This window comes from Manis javanica, chromosome 1, assembly GCF_040802235.1.
Source record: "Manis javanica isolate MJ-LG chromosome 1, MJ_LKY, whole genome shotgun sequence".
Taxonomy (NCBI): domain Eukaryota; kingdom Metazoa; phylum Chordata; class Mammalia; order Pholidota; family Manidae; genus Manis; species Manis javanica.
Window position 1 is genome coordinate 162,902,656 of NC_133156.1, and position 25,019 is coordinate 162,927,674.

The 25,019-nt window shown below is 43.8% G+C and overlaps 1 protein-coding gene across 1 annotated transcript in view; it reads right to left on the reverse strand.

The window, feature by feature from the left end:
* CNGA3 (cyclic nucleotide gated channel subunit alpha 3) overlaps positions 1-5,548 on the reverse strand; it is a 56,588-nt gene extending 51,040 nt beyond the window's left edge. Inside the window, exon 1 of the mRNA XM_036994647.2 lies at positions 5,042-5,548. The gene's annotated coding sequence lies outside the window, so the exon portion shown is untranslated. The remainder of the gene's footprint in view (positions 1-5,041) is intronic.
* Between the last annotated feature and the right edge of the window lie 19,471 nt (positions 5,549-25,019).

Genomic DNA, 25,019 nt, shown 5'->3' on the forward strand with positions numbered 1-25,019 from the left:
ACAATAATAAGATACTGATCACATTTTTGAGGGCTTATACTAGTCCAGGCACTGCTCTATAGCTTTTTAAATGTATCAACTCTTTTCATCCTTATTTTATAGATGACTGAACCAAGGTACACATTTCACACTGCCAGGACATAGACAGTGGTCTAGTTGTAGAGCCTGCAAACCCATCCCTGTCTCTGAAGAAACAAGGCCTATTTCTGGGGCCAGTATCAAAGTTTTCTCCATCTTCCCAAGAAAGGTCCAAAAGGGTAGCTCAAAGTCGTAGACCATAAGAGTGTCCAGTTACGCTCAGATTCAAGGTCATGAGGGGAAATGGAGGTCAGAATCCCATTCTCCCTTTTCTGTGGAGTGTCCCCACACCAAGATGGAGAAAACGCGTCTGAGTTAGGAGCATTGACTCTTGCTTCTAAAGGAAACCTCGGAATTGCTGTGAGGTGGAGCTCTCCCTCTTCTGAGCTCTCTATATTTTTGTAACACAGGCAGAGAAGCTTCCATTTGCCAGCTGCAGATTTTCAAATCTTGCCTGAATTGAAACGAACATTGTTCCAAAAACAGGAAGAGATTTGGGGTGAAAGAGAAAGCACTGAAATTGTAGCAAGCTTATCAGTTACATTACTCAGCCACTACACAGACGCCTGGCTCATGCCTAGAAAGTGTCTTGGTCTGCAGACATGACTCACAGTTAATGTGACATTGGTTTCCTCAGTTTTAAGAGTGCTGTTTCTAAATGACTGCTTTGTAATAAGATTCAGCTGCTCAGGTTGATATTCCAAGAGGAAGAAACTGCTTATCATATGTTGCTAGAAACTGGAGAGCCCAGATTTCTGTAGCCAGCCCTGTGATGCTTTCCCCAGAATTCCATCTGTTCCCTGCCCTCAACACACACACACACACACACACACACACACACACACACACACACACACACACACACACACACACACACACACACACACATGGCCAACAAAGCCGGGCAAGGGAGCTCCCCTCCTTCCCCAAGGACCTGTTTCACCAAGCCTTGCTGCAGGCACATGAAGTAAGGTGTGTCTTTTTCTTAATTAACTTTTGCAATGTGATTATAAATGTAATACATCATCACAGGAAATAACAAGTGGGTCACATCTCACTGAGCACTTGCCATGGCAGGCATCGTGTTCAAGAATTCACCTTACTTCCTTCATTACTCCTCCCAAAACCCCAAGGAGGCAGGTATTACTATAACGTACTTCCAACTTACACATGAAGAAACTGAGATGGTTCAATAAGTTCTTCAGTTACCCAGTGGCAGAACTGGGGAATGAAAGCCTGCTGAATTTAACCCCTATGCTGCACTATCATAATACAAGATGGACAGTGTGAAGTCATGCAAAGGAGGACAAGCCGTGCGCTGGGGGTTAATGAGGACCAGGGTGCTGGCTGTGTGAGGACCCTGCACATCCAAGGAAGAGTTTTCATTGGCACAAAACTGTCTGGAATGGCACCACCCTGACTGCTCTCAAATATGCTTATCCTCCCCAGAGTCCGGTCCCAGCTAAAGCTGTGACTGGCACCAGAGCCAGCTTGTCACCTCGCTAGGACTTGCTGTGAGCTTTCACTGCTCACTCTCCCTCACTTCCTAGATCTAGTGCCACCAAGTCCTCTCAGTTACACCTCCAACTGCGCATCTGCTTTGTCACCTTCTGCGCCTTCACTCACTAGTTCAGAAGAGAGTGAGCAATGCGTGCCAGGGGCCCTGCCAGGCAGGGGGTGTAGCAGTAACCACATCAGTGGCAGTGCCTGGCCTAGAGTTCTGCTCCTGCTTTTGTCCAGACACCTGTCTCCCTCCCTGGAGTTGTTGAAATACTTCCTTTTGCTTATCACCCATATTTGTCTCTCCTCTGTATTCCATCCAAGGCTTAACACTCAGGAGGTACTCAGTGAGTGTGGAATGAATGGATGAATATTTTAAACCAACACCAGGGCCTTTCTAAAAGGTAGCTTAAATCATGCCACTCAGAAATGTTCAGAAGTTGCCTATTTTCTCCAGCATGTGGTCTTAGCCTGACATTCAAGACTTTTCATAACCTAGATCATATCAGCCTAAAAAGGATGCTCCACTTAAAGCAAACTGCTCACCCTGTCCTTAAGTGTGTCATGAAGTTTCTCATTCCACCTATTGGCACAGAGTTCTCACCAAAGTTCACCCTGTGCTTCCTGTATCTCTCAGCCTCCCCTCCAGGCCAGGGGAGGGCTGAGTGACAGGCTCTGGCCAGTGGACTCCTCCCATGACACAGGGTCCTCCTGGGCCTGTTAACCTCACATGTTGCATAATGATGGGCTAAACCACTGAGAGGTTCCAAGGCTATACATTACCAGAGCAGGGCCTCTCCTCTCCTAATCCACACATCTTTGCTTCTGCTATTTCCTCTGCCCGGAAAGATGTTTCCCTTCAGGCTTGTCAGCTGAAATTTCTTTCATTTTTCAAGTTTCAACAGCAATGTGACCTCCCCTGGGAATCAGTTACTTCCCCCTCTCTACTCTCAGGGCGCTGGTATCATCTTTATTTCAGTCCAGAGCAGAGGCCAGCTGGCAGAGGGTGTAAGAGCTTGCCTCCTGCACTGCACTGTGATGTCCAGAGGGCAGGGACTGTGTTTGTTTGATTAATTCTGTCTCCCACCACACATAGCACTGTGCTGCTTTGTACTCAGTAATAGTCAGTGTGAAGCCGATAGGAATTAGGTCAGAAGGAAAACCCTTCACCCCCTGGCCTCAGTGTATGCAATTGGGAATGGGGGGAAAAAGCTTGACCCATCTCAACTGCAGGCCCAAGTATTTAGCAGGGATTAGAGAGGGTTTCAGGTGAGCAGACTGCTAGGGGGTTCACAGAGCCTGGTCAGTGTCATCCCTCCCCACTCCTGCAGGAAACCCGCAGCCCAAGCACGATCTGGGAGCCAGCAAAGGGCCTCTGTAGCTTCCAACTGTTTACCTCCTGGATACCATGGCGACGGGAGATTGGTCGCCGTGGCAACCCCATTATTAACCAGACGCAGCAACCGCTGGCAGGCAGTGAATGAGTACAGAAAAGTCACAAAAAGCGGCGCATTAAAGTTAAGGGGCACACGCAGTTCTGGCCAAAGTCTCAGCTGACGGGACTGAGATCTTGTGCTGACCAGTCAGTCACGCAGAGAGCAGCTCCTCGTCCTGTCACTCTCTCCTCATACTGTCCTGGCATCCTCACAAGGATCCCATGTATGGCTGAACAGAGGCTGAAGAGGACACGTGCGTGCGCGGGCATTCGTGTGAAGTGAGGGGAGTCCGTATCTTCCCCGCCCCCACCCCCGACGAAGGAGCGCCCACCAACTCAGGGCAATCCCAGCTGGGTTCCCTGATCCAGCAGAATTTTCAAGAATCCGGGACTTTGGCGTGCAAGACCCTGTACCGGGAGTGACGTTGACAGCGGTCACCTCTCCTCTGCTGGCCAAACTTTCCACCCCCACCCCCAAATAATTTTTTTACTTAGAGGTATGCGAGTTCATGCCCAGACGACGATACTGTTGCTCGTTTTTATGAATGAAAGTGTGTGTGTGCATGTGTGTGTGTGTGTGTGTGTGTGTGTGTGTGTGTGTGCGCGTGTGTGTGTAGAGTGGGGGTGGAGGGTTGGCGGCAGGTCCATAAAGTTAGGGGGCTGGGCCGTCCACTCCGGGACCAGAGGGCTGGAACGCGGGGGGGTGGGGTGGCCGGGGGGCGTTGCCCAAGGGCTTGGGGAACCAGGGCAGCGCCCACCCCAGCCTCGCCTATAGAAAATTTGGTGAGCAGCGGGCACCGTCTGGCTGCCTGGTTTCCAGGTGAGAAACTGCAGCTGCAGAGCGGCGCGCGGGGAGTACTGAGCAAGCTAATTGCTCGTCGGTGCTACCGGGTAACCAAGGCGGCGCGGCCGCGGACCCCCGACCCTCTCTGCTGTGGCCTCTTCATCCTCGGCCACATGCCACGTCTAGTTGCACATAACTCACTTCAGATCGGCAAAGTTTAAAGTCTTAACAGCAGCATAAAGTGGGGCAGCTGTGAGTCGAGGAATTACGAGGGAGAAACATGAAACACTCCTCCATCCCCCCAGTCACCCGGCCCCAGCCCTGGCCAGGATGGCCCAGCCCCCCGGGTAGTCGGGGGTCGGGGTGGCGGCTGAACTGGGGAGAAAAGCCGGAGGACGAGGGCAGAGAGCCCGTGTGATTATCCGATTAGGGGACTGCAAAGGATCAGAGGGCCTGCTGCTCCTCCTCCATACCTGGGCACTAAGCCGTGAGGCCGGAAAAGCCAAGATCGCAGATGATGATCTTATCATTAAAAAAGCAAAAAGAAAGAGTGACTCCTCACTCCGCGCAAACAATGTTAACTCTCGGCTTGCTCCTCAGCCCACCTGTCTCTTTGGCTCCGCAGGCTGAGTAGGGTCTGGCGGAGGCAGTCCCTCGACTCGGGCCCGCTGGCTCCCGCTCCGTCCAAGAAGCGGGTACCGCTTCCCAGCGCGCCGCGCGGACTCGGAGAGACTCTGCGCCGGCCCCCGACCTGGAGCCGGGGGAGGTAGGCAGCTGGGGAGGTTCTTCCAGAACCCCGGGTACAGAGTGTCTTGGAGAGGTATCCTGGGGTGTGTCGCGGCTTCACCCCCCTACCTGTCCCCAGCGGGAGCCAGCCCACATCTTCCACCTCCTACCCTGACGACTCGGCCCGGCTCGGCCAGCGCGGTTGTGGGACGTTGAGTAAAAGGGCGTGCGATACACTTGGGGGCACAGGGACGGCCTTTTGTCCTTTGATCCCGGCTGGAGGGTTGTGTGTGTGCCGGGGGTGGGAGTATAAGCCGGAGCTGGCCCTGCTTTTACCCCTTTCCCCACAAGACGCGTCTCGTTTCAGCACCGGGGGCTGCGGACAGCGCCTGCCTGCCCCGGGCTCCTCCACCCGACTCGGGGCGTTTATTTCTGAATCCACCTCGGCTGCAGTCTGAGCCCCAGTACACCTCCCAGCCCCCAAAGACTCCCAGCTCAAGAGCCTTTCCGATCCTTACCCCACCAAAGTTTGAGCTCTCCGCGGCGCGCCTGTCTGGCGGAGAGCCTCCTCTCGCTCCCTTCGGGTCTGGGCAGCGATTCCGTCCTCAGCCCCTCCCCAGCTCCGGCCCCTGGCCCTCTGCGGATGGCGGAAGGAGTCTGTTGTCTCCCTCTCTGGGAAAGTCAGGTGAGGCTCTGAAGCTCAAAGGCGGTCCCGGAAGAGGCAGAAGCCTCTCATACCACCATCCCCTCCAAGGGAAGAGGGCGACCCAGGCGCAAGAGAGGCGGAGAGTCTCTGTCAACTCTGGACTCTCTCCTAACCGCAAACGGCCGCCTTGGACTCTTCCCTGGGATGTTTTAGCAGCAGTGTAATCCCCATTGGGAGATTTGGGAGTTTGAAGTTTAAGAATGGGAATATATATCCCCTTAAACTCGTTTATAATCTTAGGGAGGGTTTTAGAAACAAATTTCTCATAAGGATATTGTGTATTCCTTTTCCCCCCCTTTTGTTTCCTTCAGTCCCCAAACTAAAAATTAAAATCTACCAATACAGCTAGTAGTTTTTGCCTTTTATGGAAGCCAAAATAATTTGCATTCTTTTGGGAGAAAATACATTTATTTAACAAAGCCTCCATATTTAACAAAGATACACAGATTTAATTGGACTTCCCTTCCCCACCTGCCTCCCCCCACCCCCCCACTCCCCCAGCTGTGGTTCTGGATCACAGAACCAGGTACCAGGAGGAATCCAGCCTTCTTGTCAGGGACAAGGTCTGGAAGCCTCTTGGGTTCCAGGTTCCCATGACTGACACCCTTATGGGAAGAGACTCTGCAAGAACAGATCTCACTGCAGCCCAGCTAGACAGAGGCTTCTCTGAGGACTTGGAGCTCATGGCATTTCCTGAACATACCTATAAAACTGTCTATTCATGGAGCAGATTGTCTTTAGAAGGTTTGTTTTCAAGTTCATGCAACACTTGACTTAAAGGGAGAGATGACGTGTACGTATATTATTCCCTGGAGAAATAAAGGATTAGATTGGTGCATGCGCGCGTGCGCGCGCGCGCACACACACACACACACACACACACACACACACACACACACACACACACACACACACACACACACACACACACACACACACACACACACACACACACACACACACACACACACACCTTAAAGAAGGGAAGCAAAACCTAGAAAAAATTTCCCCAAAGAAAAGTCAGGCTTAATTGTTCAGATTCAAGAGATTCTGGCAGTGGGAAAACAAATAAACGGAAGAGGTGATATCAACAAAACAAAGTTGAAGGCACAGAAGGTGGCGGTGAGAATTCTCGTTTTATTATATGGGCTTCTGGAAGAAACATGAAGTGAATTTAATTCGAGATAAAATAAATCCTGAGGCTATGCCTCATCTAGACCTTTAATATCCTGATCAGAGACTCTCCAACATACGTAAGTTTCCTTGTGCAATTTTTTACATCCCTCACTGTCAGGAAATGCTGTTTCCTCTAATCCCCATAATTTACGTTATAAGCAAAAGCTGTTTCCTGTTGGCTTCTCCTTGGGGAAGACTAGAAGCAGATGGTTATCCTCTGTTGACCAGAAACATTTCAAAGCTTCAAAAGAACCAAATGCTGATTTGGGAGAAAGTAGTAATGATTAGGAGACAATTTTAAGGCATAATCCTAAAAATGAAAAATCCTCCTGGACTTTTGTCTTTGAAATGCAGACCACTGCTAGATCTGAGGGGGAAAATAAGATCCTGCAAAATGAATCACGTAGTGGAGAAGGGCACTGACTCCAGTGAAGTGATGTAGAGCATCCAGTAGAGAATCAGGAGCATATGACCCTTTGCAAATGATGTGTGTGGCAATAGTTATTACTGAAGAATGTTAAGTACTGAGAGGTGGAAACAGACCAACTGAGACTGAAAATGAGCAAGAAGAGCCCAGATCTGGGAATTTGCCTGCAAAAGGTATCCAGCAGCAAGATTGTGGGCTGCCAGGATGAAGGGTCCAGATTTGTCCAAAGACTCACTGAGTGGGGTGGCCCTTGTTGCTCAAGGTTCACCTGAAGTACAATCAGGCACGTATGGCACAATGTAGAAGGAGCAGCAATCCTTGGTCAAGATACAGGACACAATCAGCACCAGGCAATCCCAGAGAAATTAGTGGGATGTCCTAACAGGTCCATGGCACCGGGAGACACAGAGAGAAGTGTCAGAAAGCCAAAGCCAGTGCCAGGATGGGGAGACCACTGAGAAGGGAGCTGTGGGAAGGTACCAGTTCCTCATTCTGATGCAGGTGGGACTGCCGTAGTGCGGAGTGGGGCAGGGAGACTAGGGAAATCTTAAGTTGCAGCTCAGTCAGTACTCACTAAGGAAATGAGGAGGGATCTGTGGCGAAAGGGCAGCACCCAACTCTCAGCTGGCCCCAGGGAACCCTGTGAGACCAGTTCTACCCACTAGTGATCTGAGTGCCAGAGAGATGAAAGGCTAAGTACCAGCCATGCCCAGGGGTGGAGTCTGAGCATGGATGTGCACAGGTATGGTTTAGGGGACTCCCCAGGGATATGTTATTTTAACTGTTTTTAAAATTTAGAAAAAGTCTGATTATGGTCTGTATAGTCTTGTGGGATTTGCTTTCTTTCAGTCAGTATTAAGATTCAGTGATGCTGCTTGTAGCCACAGTTGTTTCAGTTTTACTGTTATAATATGTAATTTTTTAATTCTGAGCATGCACTGTACATTTTGATTTAAAAAATTGGTAAGAGGAGCTAAATTTTTGCTAATTACATAAAATCTGACCAGCCCAAATTTCAGATTGCTGGGGATCTAATATTTTTTAAGTTAGGGTTGAAAGGCACATAAACTGTGTCCACAGGTGGGCGACAAGGCAGGCAATTCTGCGGGGGCCATATGGTGCTCAGAATGTTCAAGAACACACAATCTGATAAGGAGATAAGCCGACTAGCCCATGATAAGCAGAAACGCAAATTGATGAGCCCAGTCTTCAGTCTGGGGAGCGTGTGGGCCTGATCTGGCAGATGGCCTGATCCTTGGCAAATGATAAGGCGATTTGTAGGAGTAGCTTTCAGGAAATAAAACATTCATTCTGAGGCAGGTAAAGTTCACAGGAGAAGTGATGATGTACCATTTCCCCAGCAGGAATTCTCTCAGGCAGTGCAAAGTTGTCTAGGGTAAAAAGCCCATGAGGTAGGGAGAAGTAGCTGTTTTCAGTATTAAGACCCACTTTGCCTGCTTCCCTCTCAGGCAACTAAGATGATGGTATCTGTCTCCCTCACCTGCCTGGCAGTTGGAAGAAGGAAAATTAAATTAAATTAATGAGATATGAAGAGTTATAAATGCTGTCAAACAGCCTTAAGCGTTTGAGGACTGTGGTGCTGTAGGATCTAATCTATCTCATCCCCTTCAGGCAGGTGGTGGACAGAGGGTCTGCCTGAGAGGCCCCAACATCTGCCTTCCCACTGCACACAAACCTCCTCTATCTGACCACCAGTGTCTGAAATTCCACCATCGGAACTTCATCATTCTAGTTTCAAGTTTTGATCCCTTTTAAAAGGCAAATAACTCCAGGAGATAGAATGTAGATAAAGAAACAAATGAAAAGTTCTGGTAAGAAAGACCAGAGGAAGCATTTGATCCTCCTGGAGACCAGGATTTGATCATCCTGGAGAGCTGTGAGGGAGGGATGGTGTGGATGCCCTGGTGGGGCAGGTGGTAGCAGCAGGGGGCAGGGCCCAGGTAACAGACACTGGAACAGCTAGAGGGAAATCATGGCCCCTCACACTGAGCCTGATCCTGGCCCAGAAAAATCACATGATCTTTCCTCTAGCCAGAAGCCTCCGTTTTCCATCCACAACTGTCAAAGATGACAAATGTGTACTGGATGCAAGGCTACCTCAGTGGATTCCAATGGGAGTGTCATCCAATGGGCTCGTTCATAGATGGGATGTTCCCTGGGACTCAGTACTGCTCAGGGCAACATTTTTATCAGGGCCTTGAGTAAACATATGGAGTCTCCTGTATATTATGGATAGAATGTATAGCTAACATGCATTGAGGCAATATGACAAATAAGGTGCATAAATCAGAATCCAGACAAATCTTGAGGGCTTTTAATGATGGACTGAATATATATGAGACAGGGACCTTGGGTGTAGTCAGATTAGTGTGAGGGCCTCCAGAAAAAGCAAGGCAGGATATTTACAGTCAGAGCAATGTAACAATGTGCAAAGAAGTCCCTATCAAAACTCTGTTAAGTATTATGCAAGGTCAAGGTCACACTAATTCTCTAGGGTAAATATACCAGACTAGGAATATAGACATCTTCAGTGAGATCAGTTAAAGCACAAAAGGCCAGGAGCAACTTGGCTTGGAATGTTTGAGTGTTCTGCAAATAAATAAGGGTATCTCAGCATAACCTGTGACTTCACTGTATCTCTACTATAAACAGCCCTAGCAAGTAGACAACAACCCAGCCCATCTTGGTGGCAGGGCAGGTGGTACAAAGTCTGCACCCCTAGCCCTTTACCCACATTCCTGAAAATCCTCAACCAACTGTAAATCCCCTAGACAATGCACCATCATGGGCTTTCTTGTCCCCTCCTGGCATGAGCAAGGAGCTCTGTCCTCTTACTGTATTTCTCAATAAAAGCCTCTCCCTGGCTCTCCTACCTTGGGTGTTTGCTAAGTTCATTCTTCGACTCTGCAAACAAGAACCCTGGCATCATATGGACTAAGGAAAAATGTACAGGAACAAATGGGAAGTCCAAAAAAGCCAGCCACCCAAATACAGAGGAGGAGGCATTGCTTAGCAGACTTCATTTAACAGGATGTGAAGCCTCAGGATGACATGTTTGCACAAAAATTGGTTAAAAACTAGAAAGAAAAAATGCTGACTTAATAGAAGTATATGCCATGTAGAAAAGAGGTGAGCGTTGCTCAGCTCTCGTCAACATACCTGGATTATTTTCATTTTGGTTGTCCCATTTAAAGAAAGTGGTGTTCAGCAATGTTACATTAATAATAGAGTTTTAAAAAATAAATGTAATGAATTCTACATTTTATATTATAATATAGTTTTTCCTCATATACATATAACATTCTCCTTCACAATGATAATGACATGTAAATACAATTTTGTCATTCTGCTTTTAATTAGGTGTTACATCTTGAGAAATAGCTTATCTTGCCTTATTAGTTTCTGGTGATTTTTAGTCATAGCCAAATTATCTATCACTGGCCATGATCATAGCCAAATGAATTACATAATTAACAGAACAATTTACATGATTACTGACCTTTTTATGTACATTTAAATTATTTCCCATTCTTCAAGCCCTTAAATGACTGCCATAAACACATGCAAAGAACCTTTTCCTATTTTTTGTAATTATTTCCTTAGGTTGCAGTTCCAGAAGTAGGATTACTCTAGGGATATGAGCATCTGAATTCAAGAAAAATGTTGTAGCAGTTTCTATTGCCATCAATCATTTACCAGTTCTACCGTTTTTTCACCAGCATTCTATTGTATTTTTCACATTTCATGCATTAACTCTATCCCATTATAGTTTTAATTTGCATCTCAGTAAGAGGTAATAAAGTTGAACATTTTCCTATGTTTATTATTTGCATTTCTTTGTGAATCATCTATTCATGTCCTTGGCCCATTTACATTAAAGTTGATGTTTTTGCTTTCAATTTTCGTGAGCTTTTTGTGCTATACTGACAGAGGCTTTTCTCTAGCTTGTTTGATGAAAATATTTCGCCCAGCCTATTTGCTTTTTTATTTGAGTTATGATAATATTTATTCAAGAGGCTTGTAAAACATTTCCCACCGAGATTCATTCAATTCACTGAAAGCCTAGAAGGCATAATTCCACCACATATGTGATGACTGCTCTTTTTTTGATGGTTTTATATGTTTTTATTAATATTAACTCTTTAATACTATTGGGCTTATTTTGATACAAGGTCTAGATAATGTTACTTGAACTTTCTGTAACTTTAAGCATTTAATTTAATGTGGGAGTCAGGTTCCTCATCTGTTAAAAAAAATGGTACCCACTTCTTGCTTTCATTCCAGGATCCTCTGATAGAATGTTGGGTGGATAAATACTTGATTGCCCAAATACCCAACTCTTCAGCAATGCTACGTTAGCTATCCGTTCACTGCCTCCTAGCTCCAAATTTGGCCTTCATTTCCTGCTCTGGAGGATTACTTTAAGCATCTCTTCTGGACAGAGAGCATAATGTTAAGCTCTCTCAGGAGTGACAGTGAAACAGGAAGGGATCCTCCTGCTGCTTCTGGTGGCTGCACGACTGGTCAGCAGTGAGAGTGAGAGAGTGTCCTGTGTGCCCTGCTCCAGCCACATGCTTAAAACATGCAGTTCCTTGATGACTACTTAACGAGTCCACACCTCTAGCCCTTCATCATGTTATAAAACCCCTAGACAGTGCACAGCCACAGACTCTCTTGTCCCCTTCTGGCATGATCCAGGAGCTCTTTCCTCTTACTTTATCTCTAAATAAAAGCCTCTCACTTGCTCTCCTACTTTAAGTGTTTGTGAAGTTCATTCTTCAACTCTGTGAACAAGAACCCTGGCATCAGTGTCACCACAGCTTTAGGTCTCCTGATTAGAATGGTACCTCCACTTTCTCCACACCCCTGTGTGGTCAGCCTCCGGCTATCAATATGCCACCTGCATTCTGGGGGCTGCTGTGACCCAGCTCAGACCTGTGCAAACCAGTGATCTTCTCTGCCTTCCATTAGGCTGCAATTATACCAGCTCCAACAGGATAACTACCAGCCTTGAGGAGGAGGTCCCCATCCCAAGTTTAACCTTCCTTGGTTACTGTACTTTAGCCCTGGGGTGCCATGTATGTTCTATTACATCTTAGACTTGCCCTTTTATCATAGTTTAATAATTTTTATACTAGGCTTCTCATGTTTAAATCATTAGTGAGGCTTCTGTCTCCTGACAAGACCCAAACTGATATGCGTGCTGAGCCAGGGTATCTTATATTTATATAGAGAAGGGGTCACAAACTTTTCTTGAAGGACTGGATAGTAAGTTCTATAGGCTCTCAGCCCATTTGGTCTTTGTCACAAGATCCAACACTCATTCATGTTAAAAGAGAGAAAGAAACTCTTGGCAAATTGGGAATAGAAGGAAAATTCCTCAAATGGGTAAAAGTCATTTTAGAAGAGTTTACAGTTAACGTCATCTTTAATCTGAACACTGAGTTCAGGAACAAGGCAAAAATGTTCTTTTTCAGCACTTCAACATTGCACTGAAAATCCTGCTCAGTACAATACAGAAAAGAAAGGAAACAAGTGGCATAAAGTTGAGAAAAAGATGACTGTCATTATTCAAAGATAGCGTGATTGGGTATGTAGAAAATCCTACCTAATGTACAAAAAGTATTAGGACCAATAAGTGAATTTAATAAGATTGCAGGACATAAAGTTAATATACAAAACTCAGTTGTACTTCTATATAGTCCAGCAGCAAACAATAGAAAATGAAATTTAAAAAATATCATTTACAATAGCATCATAGACAAAATTACTTAATAAGATATCTAATACTATGTGCAAGTCTTAAAACACTAAGAAAAATTAAAGACCTAAATACATGGAAAGATATACCATGTTATAGCATACATTTATGAAATCTCAATAATTTTAAGAATTTCCCCCCAAAATGATCTACAGATTCCACGTAATTTCAATCAAAATGCCAACAAGCTTTATTTTGAAGAAATTATAACCTAAAACTTTATGGAAATGCAAAGGATGTAAATTAGACAAAATAATCTTGGAAAATATCAAAGTTGGAGGATTTATACTACCTGACCTCGAGGCTTACAATAAAGCTACAGTAATCAAAACAGTGTGGTGTTGACATAAGGAACTGGTGGGACAAAATGGAAATTTCCAGAAAAAAGTATACATATATATACAGGCAGTTGATTAAGCTACAACATAACAAAAAACAGAGTATTTTCATGATTTGGGGGTAGGAAAATTTTTTTAGGACCAGAAGGCACTAACCTTAAAAAAGAAACCCCAATAAATTGTACTTCATCAGAATAAAAATTTCTCCTCATCAAAAGATACCATTATGAAAATGAAGAAGATCATCTGCAAAATACTACTCTTCAAAACTGTTAAGATCAAGAAAGACATAAAGTAAATAGTAGGCAGACAGCCAGACAGCCAGACAGCCAGACAGCCAGACAAGTAGATGCAGGAAATGCTCCAGAATAAAAAAGAATGACAACTTAATGCAATGTGATCTTAGTTTGGATCCTTGACTCTTGCATGTTTTTTTTTTTCTTTTGCTGTAAAGGAATTTGTGAGACAACTGATGAATTTTGGACAAGGTCTGCAAATTAGAAAATAGTTCTGCATCAGTGTTAATATACTGATTTTGATAATTGTAGGTACTGTGGTTAGAAAGAGGATGTCCTTTTTTAAAGAAAATACTCACTGAAGTGTTGAAGGAACATCATCTCTGCCACTTGGTCTCAAATGGCTCAGAAAAAAATTATTGTGTGTGTGAGAGAGAGAGACTGATAAAGTCAACATGGTAAATGGAAAGCATTAGCATTTATGGGTTTGGGGTGAAGAGTATATGGAAATTCTTTGGACTATTTTTGCAAGGTTTCTGTAAGACAAATTATTTCAAAATGAATATTTAAAAGGAAGTACATAGACAGAAAACATTCACAATACATACATCTAACAAAACCCAATTCCAAAATATATACAATTTTTATATAAATATTTGTAATAAAAAGACAACCGAATTAACATTTCAAATAGGAAACTTATTTGAATAGACAACATTTTACCAAAGGTATAAGGATGGCAAATATATGCATGAAAAGTATTGCATATTGCGTGTCTTTAGTAATCAAATCACAAATTATAAATGCAAATTAAGACCACAATGCAAGGCTACTACACTAGAATGACTAATGTTAAAAATACCGCACTAAATTTAGAGAGGATGAGGTGCAACACATACGTGGATGGTGAGAATGTGGGAAATGACAGAACCACCCTGGAAAACTATTCATCACTTTCTTAGTACACTATTGTACACTTACCTTCTGACCATGCACTTCTACTCTTACATATTTTCTCAAGAGAAATTCAACATATGTCATCAAAATGGTCTATACACAAATGTTCACAGCAGCCTTATTAATAATAGCCCCAAACTAGAAATGACCATCATAGATGAAGGGAAAATCAGATTATGATTTACTCAAATATGGGAAACCACTCAGCAATGGAAGGAATACTGATACACGCAGCAGTGTGGACGATTCTCGAAACCTTGTTGAAGAAAATGATTCAGACATGAGAGGGCACAGGGTATGATTCCATTTACATGAAGTCCTAGGATGGGCTACACTGATCCATGGCACAGAAAAACCAGGAGAGTGGGGTTGACTGTAACATGGTGTGAAGACATTTTCTGGGGTGGCAGCAATAGTCTCCATCTGGTTTGGGTGGTGGTGTCATGGGTGTGCACAACTGAACTCACTGAACTGAGCACTGAAGATTGATCCACTTGTATTATATCTGGACATTGTATTATATATGGACATTATATCTCATTAAAACATTGTATTAATATATATTTTTAAATCAGTGACCCCTAAAATGGCACTAGTGGGACAAAAACAGGACGTGTTTGTGCCTAAGAGTGAAGAGGGGTGGTAATTTGATGAATTGCAGCTTGAAAGCCCCTCCCTCAGATGGATCTGGTCTCAAACCTCACCTCTTTCATGACTCACTACCTGGGAGGGTTATTTTGCTAAAAGATTAATGACCTCCTTCTCCAATCTGAATTGCATTACTGAAGATCTTCTTACTGTGTCTTTGCCAACCTTCCAGTAGCTTAGTCCTAAAACCTTAAAGTCACTCTCCTAACACCCATTTTTGTTTGCATGCCTATAGCAAATCTCACCTGTCTACTTTCAAAATGAATCTAGGAGCCAAGATGGCAGTGTGAGTAGGGCAGTGGAAATCTCCTCCTAAAACCCATATATATATTTGAAATATACAACAAATACAGTCTATTCCTAAAAGAGAGATCAGAAGATACAGCACAACAGTCAGGCTACATCTACATCTGTGAGAACTCAATATCTCACGAAAGGGATAACATACAAAGCTGTGTCCTGGTGGGAGGAAATGAGTCAGAGTGGGGAGGGAGAGGGAGCCCAGGACTGCTAAATACCCAGCCCTAGTCATCTGCACTGGGAGCACAGACACACATTGCATGGTGTGCTGGATATTAGGGAAATGGAAAAGTAAAATCTGTGAGTGGGTCCCTGCAGCCAGCTCCCCTGGGACAAAAGAAAAGTGAGTGCTTTTTGAAAGTCTTAAAGGGACAGGGGCTTCACAGCTGGATGGAATCGTCCCAGCACACTTAGCCCAGCAGGCTGGGAATCCTGAGGAACTTCAGGCGCTCTAACCCCCTGGGTGGCAACGCAGCTTGGAAGCCCCTCACGGCGATAAGCAGCCTGCTATTCATTTCTCTGGCTGGCGCAGCCCTGCCATAGGGGGAGAGCAGCTGGAGAGCAACTGCACCCACAGCCCAGAGTCTCCTCCCAGTGTGTAGCTGCCTAGGCCAGACCCAGGGAATGCCACCAGTGTGCACCTGCCCAGCACAGACAGAGGAGGCTGGGGAAAGGCGCGAAGGGGAGCCACTCTCACAGGAGAGCACACCCGGCACGCCTGCCACTCCCCACAGGACTCTGGGTTACCCTGAGGGCTGCCCCACCCGCAACAACTCAGGGGATTAACCCAGACACTGCTCCCGGTGTGCGGGTAACTGACACAGGCAGCGGAGAAGGGCAAGGTGACCAGCAAGCAGGAAGGGACTTTGTTCTCCCAGCTGACACACATGCCACCTGCCTACAACTACCTCTATCGCCATGAAAAGGCAGAAGAATTTGGTTCAGTAAAGAATTACTTAGACAATGCCTGAGAGAGGGCCTGGGGAGATAGATATACCCAATCTTGCTGAAAAAGAATTCAAAATAAAGGTCATAACCATGTTGATGGACCTGCAGAGAAAAATGCAAGAGCTAAGGGGTGAAGTCAGGAGGGAGATTACAGAAATGAAACAATCTCTGGAAGGACTTAAGAGCAGACTGGATAAGGTGCAAGAGACTGTTAATGGAATAGAAATCAGAGAACAGGAATACAGAGAAGCTGAGGCAGAGAGAGATAAAAGGATCTCCAGGAATGAAAGAATATCAAGAGAACTGTGTGACCAATCCAAAAGCAACAATATTCGCATTATAGGGGAACCAGAAGAAGAGAGAGAAAAAGGGATAGAAAGTATCTTTGAAGAAGTAATTGCTGAAAACTTCCCCAAACTGGGGGAGGAAATAGTCTCTCAGACCATGGAAGCCCACAGATTTCCCAACACAAGGGACCCAAGGAGGACAACACCAAGACATATAATAATTAAAATAGCAAAGATCAAAGACAAGGACAGAGTATTAAAGGCAGCCAGAGAGAGAAAAAAGGTCACCTACAAAGGAAAACCCATCAGGTTATCATCAGACTTTTCAACAGAAACCTTACAGGCCCAAAGAGAATGGCATGATATATTTACTGCAATGAAACAGAAGGGCCTTGAACCAAAAATACTGTATCCAGCATGATTATCATTTAAATATGAAAGAGGGATTAAACAATTCCCAGGCAAGCAAAAGTTGAGGGAATTTGCCTCCAACAAACCACCTCTACAGGGTATCCTAGAGGGACTGCTCTAGATGGGAGCACTCCTAAGGCTCAATAGATGTCACCAGAGAAAATAAAATCAGACCAAAGAAAGCAGACCAACCAAATACTAACTAAAGGCATAAGATAAAATCAACTATTCACAAAAGCAGTCAAAGAAAACACAAAAGAGTACAGAATAAAACACCTAACATATAAAGAATGGAGGAGGAGGAATAAGAAGGGAGAGCAATAAAGAATCATCAGACTGTGTTTATTATAGCTTAATAAGGGAGTTAAGTTAGACGGTTAGATAGTAAAGAAGCTACCCTTGAACCTTTGGTAACCACGAATCTAAAGCCTGCAATGGCAATAAGTACATATCTTTCAATAATCACCCTAAATGTAAATGGACTGAATGCACCAATCAAAAGACACAGAATAATAGAATGGATAAAAAAGCAAGACCCATCTATATTCTGCTTACAAGAGACTCACCTCAAACCCAAAGACATGCACAGACTAGAAGTCAAGGGATGGAAAAAGATATTTCATGCAAACAATAGGGAGAAAAAAGCAGGTGTTGCAGTACTTGTATCAGACAAAATAGACTTTCAAAACAAAGAAAGTAACAAGAGATAAAGAAGGACATTACATAATGATAAAAGGCTCAGTCCAACAAGAGGATATAACCATTATAAATATATATGCACCCAATATAGGAGCACCAACATATGTGAAACAAATACTAACAGAATTAAAGGAAGAAACAGAATGCAATGCATTCGTTCTAGGAGACTTCAACACACCACTCACTCCAAAGGACATATTCACCAGCCAGAAAATAAGTAAGGACACAGAGGCACTGAACAACATACTAGAATAGATGGACCTAACAGACATCTACAGAACTCTACACCCAAAAGCAATAGGATACACATTCTTCCCAAGTGCACATTTTCCAGAATAGACCACATACTAGGCCCCAAAAAGTGCCTTAGTAAATTCAAAAAGACTGAAATTCTACCAACCAACTTCTCAGACCACAAAGGTATAAAACTAGAAGTAAATTGTACAAAGAAAACAAAAAGGCTCACAAACACATGGAGGCTTAACAACATGCTCCTAAATAATCAATGGATCAATGACCAAATTAAAATAGATATCAGGCAATATATGGAGACAAATGACAACAACAGCACAAAATGAATCTAGACTTGGTGGCTTCTCACCACCTCTGCTGTTACCCGTTCTGCAGTCATTGTTACCACTGCTTCCACGCTTGCCACTCAGCAGCTTCCTTGTTAATACTCAGCCAGGCACACTGCTGCCTCAGGGCCTTTGCCCCTGCCCCTCCCTCTGGCAGTCATCCACGTGGCTCCCTCCTTCACTTTCTTAATGTCTGTGAATATATCACTTACTCAAGAAGGCATTTCCTGAACACCTATTCAGAACTTCAAGACCCCAATTCCTTCCCACCCACACCCACAATCTCCCTTTCCTGCTTTACTTTTTTCCATCTGACATGCTACATACATTATTTATTTTCTATATCCCTCAAGTATGTAACAACCAATAGGACAGAGATTTTATCTCCTTTGTTTATTTCTACACCTTTCAGTGCCTAGAGGAAAGTCTGTTACATAGTAGCAACTCAATAAATACTTGCTAAATGTGGAGTCCTGGCTTTAGGTCCTAACCTCCAGCAATGCCCTTTGGGGGAGAAATTCTTCCTCACCACATAGGTGATCGGGACAGAATATGTAATTATATACTGTAATATATTGTTACAGTATGTTTGTAAGATTATTCTAATAAATGCCTTGAAAAGTACATAATGCTGATATGTCAGTAAATGCTACTCTGGAAAAAAGTCATCATTTTCCACTACACATACTTGTTTCTCACCCTACAGATGTTTATTATCTTATCTCTGTCAATGCTGGATAATAAAATTCTCAGGGCACAGGGACTAGGTCTAATTTATTTGGTAAGTTGATGAGGAGGCCCTGTGTGCCAGGGGTGTGTGAAAGCTGCTGATGAAGGGAACGTGGTTTGTTTTCACCCTGATGCCTCTCAGAGGAGTGAGCCAGCACAAGAAGTCACAGGCACCTATCATTTCAAAGCTACCATGCAGGCTTAGCTTATGAAGTAAGGGTTTCCAGGGAAAGTGATTCAGACCCTCTGAAGGACTTCACACAGCTTATTATTCACCAGATCAGAGTGATATTTAAATCATGCAAATGAATCCCGCTTCTCTGTGAGTGTACAAAGCACACATATTTTCAGTGGAACAGAGCAATGAATCACACATTTTAGAGGAGACAAGGGTACTTTGCATTTCCATTTGACACTCTGTGAAGTGTAGCTTTTGAATCTTTCTTCTATATTGAATTCTGAATCCTTACCAAGTGGGTAGGTATATAAAGGAATTAACCTTTTTTTTCCTTCTGCTTTTCCCTCGCTCCTTCTTCAATTAATTTTTTTCATTCAGTCTTTATCCTTTCTTCCTCCTTTCTACTTCCCTGTCCCATACCCTCCCCACCTCGGCTTTCTCCTACCCTTTGGAGCCGAAGGCATCACACCGTGTCTCTTGCCGGCCAGCTCACGTTCCAGTGTGTTGTGGGGTTCCACCATCACTGTTAATGCTTGTTTCGCTTGTAGAAGAAGAATAGGGAAAAGAGTGGTGGGAGGTATACCTGGAAGGCTTGTCAGGGATCACTGGCTGCAGCAGATTCCTTCCCACAGAGCTGACCCCACTGCACAGGTAAGAAAATTAAGGCCCAGAGTGGGGAATAACTGACTCAAGAAAAAATGGCAAGATTGTGTTGCTGTTTGCATTTTATGAACAGGTTGCAACTATCTAGCCAGATTTCCTCCCTGGCATGTGCCCCGAGTTTCCCCAGTGTTATGATAGGCAACAGTGACCTCATAGGTTTGCACTGTCTTAGCCTATTAAAGAAAGCACAGCATTTTACAGAACTTTCAAACAAACTGTAGCTTTGTAATTTGTAGAGCTAAGGCTTGCTGTTGTCAGAGAAGATACTCTGTACCAATCCGTAGGGGTATCAAACTGCTTGCTGTTTAGAGAGGCAGGCCAAGAAAACATGAAGCCTGGTGGTGATACAGTCATCTGGCCCCCTGGCTGGCAGTTGTTACTCTGTGCCTCGCACTGTGCAAAGCACTTGTATGTTAATTCATTCAATTTTCACAGCAAGGGGATAAACTGAGGCAAGGAGGCATGCCCACCACCACAGAGCTGAGCCTACATCAGAGGTGGATTCTTAAGCATGTGTTTAAGCTGTGTCCCTGTGGTTTGTCACACTGGGAAATGGTCCCCAAGCCCTTCTAGGACTCAGAATCCTCCCACCAGCTATCCAGGCAGAGGGGTGTGAACTCTTAAGCCACAGAAATGGTTGTTGATGTGTTCATGAAGTCCTCGGACCATCCAAACCCATCTGCAGAATCACGGGGAAGGCTTGGAGAGTAAGGTGTGGTTCCCTTGGCCTTACCCTGAACAGCCAGCTTTCAGATGGGTAACTACTGAGGAGCCAACAGACAATCATCTCCCCAGTGCGAATGAGGGTCAGAGTCCCTGCCTTCTCTCATGGGTGCCCCCAGACAGCGGTCAGCTGTGGATGGTGGGCAGCTTCCTTTCTGGTTTAGATATCATGCCCAGCGGTGGACACCCTGGCAAACCATGTTACCTGGCCAAATCCTCAAAGAATGGGGTCTTATTTGATTCCTGAGTGTGTGTGACCCAACCATTATTGTGACATAAGGCAGAGGATATTGAGCATACAATGCAAAATGTCATCAACTGGGGACAAGAAGCTGGTGAGTACAGGCCCTGTAAAAGGCCAGGTAACATGCCTCTTTACTGGAGGCCGAGTCAGAAAGGATAACGTGGGGCCTTCCTGCGGGCTCTAGGTCCTCCCCAGCCCGCACCCCAAAGGGCTGCCTGGGGAGGCACAGCCAGTCCATGCTGTCCACTGCTGGAGCCTAACATGAGGGTGGAGGAATTTAGGAGGCACTCTGTCATCTCTCAGTGGGTGTGGTTGTGGTAACAGTAGCAGATAATAATATTTTGTATTCTTTATTGGGTTCTCACTGTGTGCCAGACTGTTCTAAGCCCTCTACCCATTTTATCCCCATGACAGCCTTGTGGGGCCGGTACAGTTTTCACTCTAGTTGACCAGAGGACCCTCTTCAGGGACCACAAGTCAAGAGGCCAACTGGATCCAGGTCCTGGAGGCCCTGGGGCTCCCCTTGGCCCTGGACGGAGGGTGCTGGGGGCTCAGAGCTGGAAGGGATGTAGCTGGTGGGCAGGAGCATCTCCTCTTGGGTCACTTGCTTAGTTGTTGGCTCCCCATGTATGATTTGCAGGGATCCTGCTTGGGAGCTTGTTAAAAAAACAGAATGCCAGGCTCTACCCCAGGCCCAGTGGATCTGAATCTCTGGGATTCTGCATTTTCAACAAGGCTATCTATAGGCATATTAAAGTTGCAAACATCCACTGCAGGATATAATCCCTACCTTGGACAGTTTCTACTTTGTTCCACAGAAAAGGATGGAGTATTGGAAAGACTCCCATATAAGGAATATAATTTTGAATTCCTGGCAGGAGGTGAATCATCTATATTCAAATTTACTCTGGAAGCAAAGAGAGGCAAATGCAGGTTTCTGATAATGTGGACAGGATTGCTGGGTTGTGCCTCCAAAAAGCCCAAGAGAGAGGTTTGAAACTTCATGACACTTTCCAGAAGACCATGGTTAAATCCAAATGATGGCAGGTGAAAGGGGCCATCTCCCCAAGCACAGGACATGCCAGACTTTACATCATAAGCAAAGCCTTTGCAATAACACACTCTTGCAGAGCTCAGAGATGCAGACTTTTTGATTAAATACCACCTTTCCTGGACACCCAAGCTTTGACGGGGAGTGAGCTGAAACCCCAGAGGTCTCCCAAGAGTTATCTAGAATAACTCAAATGTGAATACAGATAATTCACAGGAAGAGTAGACTAGATCATCACCCAGCAAGCAGAGATGTGAGATGTGAATTAGGAACTGAGCTGTTGTGGAAATTGATGTGTTTTTCTGGATCTCAGTCATGGAAAAACAGCAAATGAGGTGCTTCTCTGCTGGGCACGAGGTGTAGGTTATAGACAAAGACAGAAGATGTGGAAAAGTAGGGGGAGGGAGAGCATTATTCAATTAACCTTCCAGGGCGGTCCCAGAACTAAAAATCCACAGTTTTCACAGTCCTCTAGATCCTAGCCCTTAGGAAAGTAAAGGAAAATGACCTCTCAGTTGGATACACATGCTCCTTTGAAGACTGGGAGTTGCAAATATGGTGCAAGCAGGTGTCTGAGGTTGGCCATCTAGCCCCAGAATATTCCTGTACCCTGAATGGCCCGGTGTAGCCCCTCTTTTGAAAGATGGTGAATCTGATGTCCCAGGAAACCCACACGAGAGTAGCAACCTCAAATGCAGCAGGAGATGTGGTGCTTCTGCCGTATAGGTCCACAGATCACAGCACAGCATCCTTCAGATGGAGTCAGTGGTCTCCTGTTGGGTCTCTCAAGGGCTTCCAGGCAATATCCTTTCCACCCCTCACCTTCACACTCCCCAGCTGGCTCAGCTGGCATGGATGGGGCAGGCTGCCAGAAGGGGCAAGCTGGAGCTCTCTGGCACTGGCTGAAGCTGGAAGTCTGCTGGGGATTTCTTTGTCACCGGGAAGCTTTGGCTGTACCCTTAAGGCCTAATCAGACCCAGCCAAATTATCTCAGATAATCTTATACTCAACTTGTTTTTTTACTTTAATCAAATCTAAAAAATAACTTCATAGCAACAGCTACATTAGTGTTTGACTGAACAAATGGGGACTATAGCCTAACCAAGTTGACACATAAAAAGGGACGATCAGAAATTCCCTGAAGACTAATGATTTTGAGTAGTTTCTCATGTACTTATGATCAGACATGTATCTTCTTTTGTGAAGCACACAAAATCTTACCCATAAAAAAAACATCAGACTGTTTCCCTTTTAATCACTGAGTTGTGAGAGTTACTTTGATATCCTAAATACCAGTCCTTGATTAGATAATGTATTTTGCAAATATTTTCTTCTAGTCTGTGGCTTGCTTATGCACTTCCTAATTAGTGTCTTTTCTTGAACAGAAGTTTTATATTTTGATGAAAATTAAGTTATCAACATTTAAAAAAATGTTCATTGTTTTTTGTGATTTGACAAAGAAATAATGGCCTGCTTTCATGGTCACAAAGATTTATCCTATGTTCTAGATGTTTTGTAGTCTTAGCATTTACATTTAGGTCTATGATTCATTTCGAGGTAAATTTTATTTATGTTGTAAGGTAAGGGTTGATGTTCACCTTTTTTCCATGTGCACATCCAGGAATTCCAGAATCATTTGTTGAAAATAATTTTTTTTTCTCATTGAATTGGCTTTTACCTCTCTTGTTGAAAATTAATTGACCATATATGTGTGGGTCCATTGCTGGACTCTCTTTTTCTTTCTATTGCTGTATATGGTTCTTCTTCACAATATAACCAACATAAAACTCTTGTTTACTGTCACTTTAGAGTAAGCCTTAAAATCAGTTCCTTTAAGTCAACCCAACTTGTTCTTTTTCAAGAATGCTTTGGAAATTCTAGTTCCTTTATGTTTTAACGTATGTTTTAGAATCAAGAGTCTCCTTTTCTATCAAAAAGCCTGTTGGAATTATGTATGGAGTTATACTGAATCTAGATGAATTTGAGGAGAACTGACATCCTAATTATTTTGATTTTTCCAATCTATGAACATGGTATATAACTATGTATTTTGGTCTTTTAAAATTTCTCTAAGGAATATTTTGTAGTTTACAATGTAGAGGTTGTTACTTCTTTGGTTAAATTTATTACTTTATGATTTTTGATACTACTTTACATGGAATTTAAAAAATTTCATTTTAAATTGCTTGCTGCTAATATATATATATAAATACAATTGAGTTTTGTATTTTGATCTTGTATTCTATGACTGCTGAATTTACATATAAGTTCTAATAGTAGTGCTGAATATTCTTTGGGGTTTCTGTGCAAATAATTATGACTTCTGCAAGTAGAGATTTTTATTTTACCTATTTTCTGAACTTTATGGCTTTTATTTGTTTTTCTTGCCTACTGCACTGCTGAGGAACTGCAATACAACATTTAGTAGAAGTGGCAGAAGTGGGCATCATTGCCTTGTTCCCAGTCATAGGGGAAAGCATTAGTTCTTTCAAGAATAAGCAGATGTAGTTGTAGATTTTATTTGTTTTTGTAGATGGCTGTAGGGGTTAAAGGGATTTGGAGGCTGATTAAGAAGAAAGACATCATCAGAGGAGGCAGTAACACACAAGCTTATTGATGACATTTAGACAGGGTTGACTGAGAAAGTTCCTCACATCATGAGCCCTTTCAGAGGCCAACAATGAGGGGCTGCTTCCAGAAGGCAGGCAAAGGAATTGCCGGGGTAGAGGAAGATCTGAGAGATGGCTTAGGTGTGTAGGTGATGCCACTCAGAAACAAGATGGGAAGCTATGGGTGGGAGATTTCCAAAGGGCAGCAACAACATGGGCCTAGTAACTACTAGACCCTATCTTTTCAATAGGTAATGGCTTGTTGAATGAGGTTTCAAGGGGTATGCAAAGAAGGCAGGGTCTAAATAGCTAAAAATACATTTGCTTGGATTATTTTAAAAATAATTTTAGGTGCAAAAATTTTAATTTGGAGCCAGCAGGCTCTTGAGCTAACGGGTTTCAGCTTGTAAAGAAATAAACAACCTGGAGTAATTATGCAGATACTATAATTGATTCATTTACATAACATGCCTTTAATCAATTTGAGGAAGTTCTCTTTTCCTATTTTCCCGAAAGTTTGTTATCACCAGTGGACCTTGTCCACGAATTATGTCAAATACATTTTTCTGTAACTAGTGAGATGATCCTTTATGTTGGAATAAATTGAATTACCTTGATAGAGTTTTGATTGTTAAAACAATCTTTCATTCCTGGGATGAACCTGACTTGGTCATGAGGTGGCATCTATTTTATGTATTGTTGGAGTCAATTAGAATAACATAATAATTTTCTTTTACTGCAACCTTTGCTTTGATATTAGATTTATGCTAGGCTCATAAACACTGAGAAGTATTACCTCTTCCTCT